This window comes from Amaranthus tricolor, chromosome 3 (genome assembly GCF_026212465.1).
Source record: "Amaranthus tricolor cultivar Red isolate AtriRed21 chromosome 3, ASM2621246v1, whole genome shotgun sequence".
Taxonomy (NCBI): domain Eukaryota; kingdom Viridiplantae; phylum Streptophyta; class Magnoliopsida; order Caryophyllales; family Amaranthaceae; genus Amaranthus; species Amaranthus tricolor.
This window is the reverse complement of record NC_080049.1, coordinates 2,944,431-2,952,549: the sequence shown is the minus strand read 5'-3', so window position 1 is coordinate 2,952,549 and position 8,119 is coordinate 2,944,431.

Below are 8,119 nucleotides of genomic sequence, written 5' to 3'. Positions count from 1 at the left end.
ATTAACTGATATTTTAAAATTAAAATGCACTGTGGTCTTATACTAGAGAAAGAGGATAACATTGACTTATAAGTAAAGGAGTTTTGTCACTAGATAGTGTTGAAACGGATCACACCCATATTATGAGAATTATATAATGTGAGATTAGATGTATAAACATCTTACATTGTTGGATAAAGTAGTTTTTGGATTTTGATAGAAATAAATGGTTACTTGGTTAAATTATTTAAAGCTATTGTTTGATAAATTAGTTGGGTCGGATAAAAATATTTATTGTTATAAATTAACTATTTTTAAACAAGTTGTTTCTAGCTGTGAATTCAAAATCAATTAGTCGAATTAGTTGATAATAAATTGATCAATTGGTCAAATCAATTACTTCAATTAGATGCCATTTTCACCTACCAATCAATTGTTAAAACATCCTATGGTATTAGATTAAAGAAGTACGGAACTTTAAAGTAGAAAATATATAAATAAGATCAGTAGCTAAATATTAAAAGTTGAATTAGTATATTAAATAAATAGGCGAAATCAAATAGCACATTAATAGTGAAACAAAGAGACTAATGAGGATGTAAATAACTTCAAATTAGCTTAGCCTCCAACATGAAATAAATTAGTATATGCATATAATTAACATGTTGACTTGGAAGATCAACTTAACAATAACATAATACTTCCTTAAAAATGTTTTTAAGAAGTATTTACAGGTACTCCTAATTTTTATATATAAACCCTTATCTCTTCTATTTTTCTCCTAATTAATTATTTAATAATTTTGTAAAATAAAAAACTAAACTAATAAACACTTAACCCATTTTCATTATTATAGTGATGAATATTATTCCATAACTCTTCCTTACTTTGCATCTTCAATTGTTCATAAAAATTGACAATAAAAGTCTCAGCCTTTACAAACAATTCCTCCTTTTCATAACCTTCTTGATCATCTTCTTCTTCCTCTTTCTCTTCCAGCCCTCTATCTTCAAATTCAGGTTCGGGCTTTGGTTCGGGCTTATCTTCGTCTTCATTACATGATCCAATATAAAACATACTTGGTGTTGAAGAACACTTCTTGATCATCTTCTTAACTTGATTAGCACAAACCATAATTTTCTTTTCTTTTACCAAAATCTCATCCTTAGTAATTCTCACATTTTCTTCCCCTTCTTGAGTTTTTCTTAATGGGTTATTCTTATCCATTTTAGGGTTTTTAACATTCGACGAATTCAAAGAAGGAGAAGAAAGAAAACCAGCTTCAGCTCCAAGAACAATGATAAGAACATTAATAATGAAGTAAACGTAAGTTGATCTAAATGAAGGAGATAAAAGGGGAGTTAAGAAAATGAGTGTTGTTACTAAGGATAATGTTAAAAATTGAGATTTCTTTGATTTTTCCATGGCTATGGAGGAATTTTTTTCGTAATTTGGATTGGAAGTTTGAGTATGTAGATGAGTAGTAAGAGTAGAAAGTAAGGTATAATTGTGTATGCCTACTTATAGAGGAGATTTATGCTAGCTAGCATAAGATTTTTTTTTTTTTTTTAAAAAAAATTTTATAAAGTGAGATAATAGTTTATAATTTTGGAGTTTGGACAATAAAAGGAGGGAAACAAGAATAAAATAGTGTCGGATAAAGATTCTTGAATTTTTGTCAAGGTATGACTTGGTCTAGTCAAAATTATTCAAGTAAATATTTAAGGGAAAATAAAATTAAATTATTAAAATTAAATGTGAAAATCGGATTGAATCTCACTTAGTTTTTCATTTAATTTGCAAATCTAGTATTGGATTAAATTTAGTGTTTAGCAAATATAAAAAATTTTAATTTTGGATTTGAGTCAATTCCGTCTTTATTTTCAAAATTATTAATTTAAGAATTTGATAATGACTTGCTAAATCTTATCGTTTTTAAATTAAAAAAAGGCAAATGCAACTAGAACAAGACTAAAAAGAAGAATAGGTTCATTCTTTAAGGAGAGGGAGTATTCTAGAACTTGAGAGTGTTTAGATTGCATACAATGATACAATAACAAATGCATAGCATATAAGGACTAATTAAGAGTATAAGTTAAAAAAAATTATCCAAAATCGAACATTCTTAATAAATAAAATTTGACAAGAATAAAATAATGAAGAGAATATAGTTTATATGTTGTTATCCACCAACATTACTAAATTAGAATAGATGGTTTAGCCTTGACAAAAAAAAAAAAAGATGGTTTAACCAATTGAAAAAGAGCTTTTATGATAAAATTTCAAATTTAAGAGTCATAAATAAATTAATAATTTAGTGGGCCAAAAGAAATATTATATTTTATATGAATATTTAGCTAGATTGGACCACGAACAGGTTGTCAAATTCACAAAGAAATATAATCCATCCAATTTATAACTATTCCAACAACTAAATTTGGTAAGCAAAATAGTGGAGCATATCAAACAAAATGCATAAAGCCAAGTTTTATGTTGGGTTGTTATATGAATATGTCCTCCATTACAATCTATTGCCAATTCCAATGGCAAATTTATTTGAAATTTTCTTCATTTTCTCGCTTTATTTTTATTTGTCCACTTTATTTTTTATGTATTTTAACGTAAATTTTGAGTTTAGATATCTTATTGTACACATAATAAAAATTGTAAAAATCATATATTAAAATTCTTTGCATCAAGACGAATCTAACAAGATCTCACATGAATATATTTTTTCTTGAATATATACTTTAAAAATCAAATTTAAATTCCTCTCTCATAAAGTGGACAAACAAAACGGAACGAAAGGAGTCTATTTTATGTGTGATTTTTTATCCTTATATTTGTTTCCTACAACTCATTCTAATGATTTTCAACATTTTTGGTTTTAAGTAAAAATGTTGTATAATACACATTAGAATATTATGATTTGATTTTTACTATTTAAAGAGTATAATCAAATAATTAATTTAGAAAATGAGGAAATATTAAGAATTAAAAATACAAATACATCTATTGCAGTAAAGGAGTACTTGTTATATTTTTATTGCTGATTTTCCTTATCTGATATGCCCTTCATAATGAGATACAATTAAAATATTAAACACTTAGTACGAAGTGATTAATCTAAATGATGATGTGCTTTATGAAGTTATTAAAGTGAAAAATGATATACAAAGTTTATAAAGCTCTTTATATAATCAAGTGTGGAGAGAAATAGTTATGAAGAAATCAAAATTTCTAAGTGTATGAAAAGTATAATTCTTTGTCATCAAATGTCCTCTATTTATAAAGTTAATTGCATGATTTAATAATCCCTTAATTTCATGTTTAATAACTTATGAAAATATCAGTTAAGATTAAAAGAATACATGCTTACATAACACATCTGCAAAACAGAGTTTTAATTCATTATAATTCGCGTTTGTATAGGTATGCTCGAACAAGAAAATGCCAAAATCATCAAATGGAAGCTATATTTGCCTCGTGAAAAACCAATGCTCAAACAAGCACAAAAGTACTCGAACAAGTACATTGATGCTCAAACGAGCATCGACTCTTTAAAGCTTAATTAGCTTCGTTCTTTTCATTCTTGTTTCATATGTTTAAAGCACTTGGACATTAAGCTCAAAACTTTGTTATGTCCGGCTATATTATATTAGAAATATAATGCAATATAAATTACAATTATCCGCTTGTATTTGGATGGCAATAAAACTCTTTACTTTGTTGATCACCAAGATGGACACCATGAAGATTAGGTTGCGACAATAAATGAAGTCGCTTGGAAACTTGATATTAATAGAAGGCGTGTAAACACTTTTCTTTTTTAATATTTCTCCCATAAAGGTGATTGGGATGATAATGAAATTTACAGTGAGATACAATCTACTACAACAATCCCTTAGCACAAAGAGAATGCAATGTAAAGACAATGCCTTGTAATGGATTAAAAACTTAAAAGATGCAATGAAAGTTTATAACTGTCTCACCACACTTCATATAAGAATTCAGAAAAATGTATGTAAGATGGGTTGAATTCCCTAATGCACACACACCCTATTTATAGAAGTGTGTGTCAACCAATTCCAACTTATGAAACAAAATTTATGATCTTTCATCACATTGTATTCCGATATCATGTCTAGAAATCAACCTAATTAACAAAAAATTTAAATTGATAGCTATAATTTTAGAAATTGTTATATATTTTTATTAATAATTTTCCTTTTTACTCAATATAGGTAGTGAAAATCCCCAAATATGTGATCTAAAGATTGTGAGTTTAAATTCCTACCTATTCGTTGTATGAGATATTCAAAAGAAATCTGGTGATTCGATATGTATCGAATCTTATAATTGAACTATATTTGACTCAACTTTAAAAATATATTTACAATTAATTTTGTAAAAATTAATATGGCTACATTATCCGACTGTTAACAAACCATACCCAAATTAAAGACAAAATACTTGATTCAAAATCGACCCGATGACCCAAATGAACACCTTAAAACAATGTTTCTTAGAGGTGGTGTTTCCCCTCAATGTTGTTCTTTACCCAAATCCAAAGACTACATTTATGAAATACTAAACCATAGATGACAGCGGTTAAAATTATATGAGTTTCACAGTGTATTTATTTTAGTTTGGGCAAGTATGAATATGAATTTGTTGGTTACTGGGTGGATAAGCATATGTAAGTTCTACATTTCATAGGTAGAGGTTAGATTATGGGTATGAGGTTTTACCCGACCCATATACCCACTCAACTCACCTCATACACGTTTGCCTCATATCTACAATATACTTTTTATATCAAATTTGTATATTTTTATTATAAATTATTAAATATACAATCAAATTTATAAAGAATTGTGATTTTATAGAGCACATAACGCATACTTAGAGTGAATTTGAGGCAGGTATAAGGTGAATATATATCCAGTTGGTCATAGCTATGGGAATGGTTTGAATACATACTCCAGTAGGCAAGCATGGGTATAAGCAGGCGCGTGGGTATTAAACATTCACCTATCATAGACGATTGTTATGAAAAATTAAGATACATATGGTATGGAAGAGAGTACCACACCCATCTGCCTGTTTTGTCATCCCTAAATTAGACTAGATAATTTAAGCGAGATTAGGCCAAGTTCAAAACTTAATCTTTTCTTATATTTTAAAATTAAATACAACTACTAAATATACTATCAAGAGTTTTAGGGTATTATATGTACATGCGGGAAAAACAATTACGTCTTTCTGATGTGAAGTCTTTGGAAGAACTTTCTCGAACACTCATTTTTTCCATTTGTTTATTATATTTTAATTGAAAATAATTTATAGACTTTTATCCCTTTGAATTTATTATTGGAAAAGAAATATCATAAATGAAATGGGAATTTTCAATTGCAAAGTCAAAGAACAAAGAAAATATGTAAGAAAGAAAAAATAGCAATTCGACTAAAATGAAAAAATGTAATATTAAATAAGAGGTGATATTCTATGTTAAAACGAATTTCTATAAATAATTCATTTTATTGCTTATATTTTGTGTATTATTTGACCAAACATTTAATGACCTTTATTTAATAGAAAGTATTACCAAGTAATTTAGGAAACATATTTCTTCAACAAACTAAAATAATTAGAGACCTAAATAAAATCCTTTGCATAAATAAAATATATATTCCTAACCTAACTAAAAGATATCAAATGATATCATAGAAGATTTTGAAAACAATAACTAATTGTAATAAGATTAATCTTATCTTATTATAAAGGATGATTATGGGGGTTTTTTAGGTCCATGTTAAACACTGAAAACGAGTTTCTAGAATTAATTTCTTTTATTGCGTATGTTTTCTACATTTTATCAACCATTTTGATGACCTCGCTCTATTTATAATAGAGTCCAAGCTAACTTAGCAAACATATTTCCTCAACAAACTAAAAGATAAGAGACCTAAATATTTTTTTTTTAAATAAATAAATACATATTCCTAACCTAATTAAAAAATATCAGATATCATAGAAAATTTTATAAAAACAAAACATTCTAATAGGATTTGTTTTATTTTTATCTTATCTTATTTTTTCCCATCCTAAATTTATTACTCACTTGGATTTTGGATCATATCTTCTACTACAGTTCTAAATTAGCAATTGACCTTATTTTCTTTTCTAATTTATTACAAATTCATTCTGAAATAAATTGCCAAGATCGGTTCGATGTTAAGAACTTTAATGGACGATAACAATTTGAATGAACTAATAAACGTTTGATAAAATAAAATTTGCAAAATGACACAATAATTTAAGGAGGTTCACCCAATGATGGCTATGTCCTCTGTGGTGTTTAGTTTCTTGTTTATATTATTTCAATGGAGTAAAACACTCTTACAAATGAAGTATTACAATTGAGTAAGAGATAAAACAAAAGGCTATGTATTTAGCTTAGGGGTTGTGTTTGATGTGTCTTGGATAAGCATGAGAGCTCTTTATTTATAAAACTAAGTACATTCAATGAGATTACAACCTTACTTCTGAGTATTAACCACTTTGAAACTGCACCAAGAAGTTAAAGGGACGAAAAATAGCAGCTTATAAATCGTCAAAAGATCCGCTCGACCAGAACAGAGGCTCGCTCGGTCGAGCGGCCTGGTCGAGCGGGCTACAGCAGGCTACTGGATGTATTATGTTTGTTCGCTCGACCCACTCAAGGGCTCGCTCGGTCGAGCGAGCTGGTCGAGCGACCTTTAGTATGCCTTCTGTTAGTTTCTGCTCGACTAAACATAACAAAGCATCTTCAAAGAACCTTTTGCACTTCTTCATTAAATATCATCAAGACCCATTATTCCCATGATTACTTCAAGTATTAAATCACACTTTAAACACCACAAACATTAAGTTAAAAACTTAAACACCCACATTAACACACTCATAGGATTTCATCCACAAAAGACACACATAAATGTACACATCAAATATGCACTCAAGCCACACCATTCATAACAATCTCCACCTTGACTTTAGTTCACCCAAATCAAAGCATCCATCAATCCACTTCATCCTTTAAGAATATAAACAAGCTTAAAATAACATACACACCTCAAATGCCCCAAAGGGCATTACTTCAAGCAAAGAGCTAGACCAACCAAGTCAACACACAAATCAAACTTGGTTGTAGGCAATGGCTTTGTCATCATGTCGGCCGGGTTTTCTTTAGTATCAATTTTCTTCAAAATCACCCTTTTGCGCTCAACTTCATCCGGTATGAAATTATACTTAATATCAATGTGTTCGGACCTTCTATGAAATGTATTTTAATTTCTAGCCAAGTGAATTGCACTTTGACTATCACAATGCACACTTACCGAACACACTTAATTGCACATCTCACCAACAAGACATTTGAGTCACTTTGCTTCTTTGAATGACTCGGCAACGGCTATGTACTCCGCTTTAGTTGTTGAAAGGGCAACCACATCTTGTAACGATGATTGCCAATTTACCGCCGAACCACCCAACGTGAACACAAAACCACTTGTAGATTTTCTATTATCAAGATCACCTCCATAATCCAAGTCACAAAACCCGGTTAGCTCGCTTGAATCCTTCCCATACATGAGACAAACATTAGAAGTACAAATCAAATACCTTAATAACCACTTAAGTGCCTCCCAATGTCCCTTCCCCGGATTAGACATATATCTACTTACCAAACTCACCGCATGAGCTATATCGGGTCTAGAACATACCATAGCATACATCACACTACTAACGGCACTAGTGTACGAGATTCTTACCATTTGCTCTTATTCCATCTTTGTTTTTTTTGGACTCAACCTCTTAGATAATTTGAAATGAGATGCAAGAGGAGTAGACACACCTTTAGCATCATCCAAGGAGAAGCGTTGCACAACTTTCTCAATGTACTTCCTTTGACTAAGGTATAAGACACCCTTAACCCAGTCTCCAAAATCTCCATTCCAAGAATCTTCTTGGAATCACCAAGATCCTTCATATCAAATTCACTTGAAAGCAACACTTTCAAGTTCTCCACCTCAAACAAAGAACTACATGCTACTAACATATCATCAACATATAAGAGCAAATACAACAAAGAACCATTTTT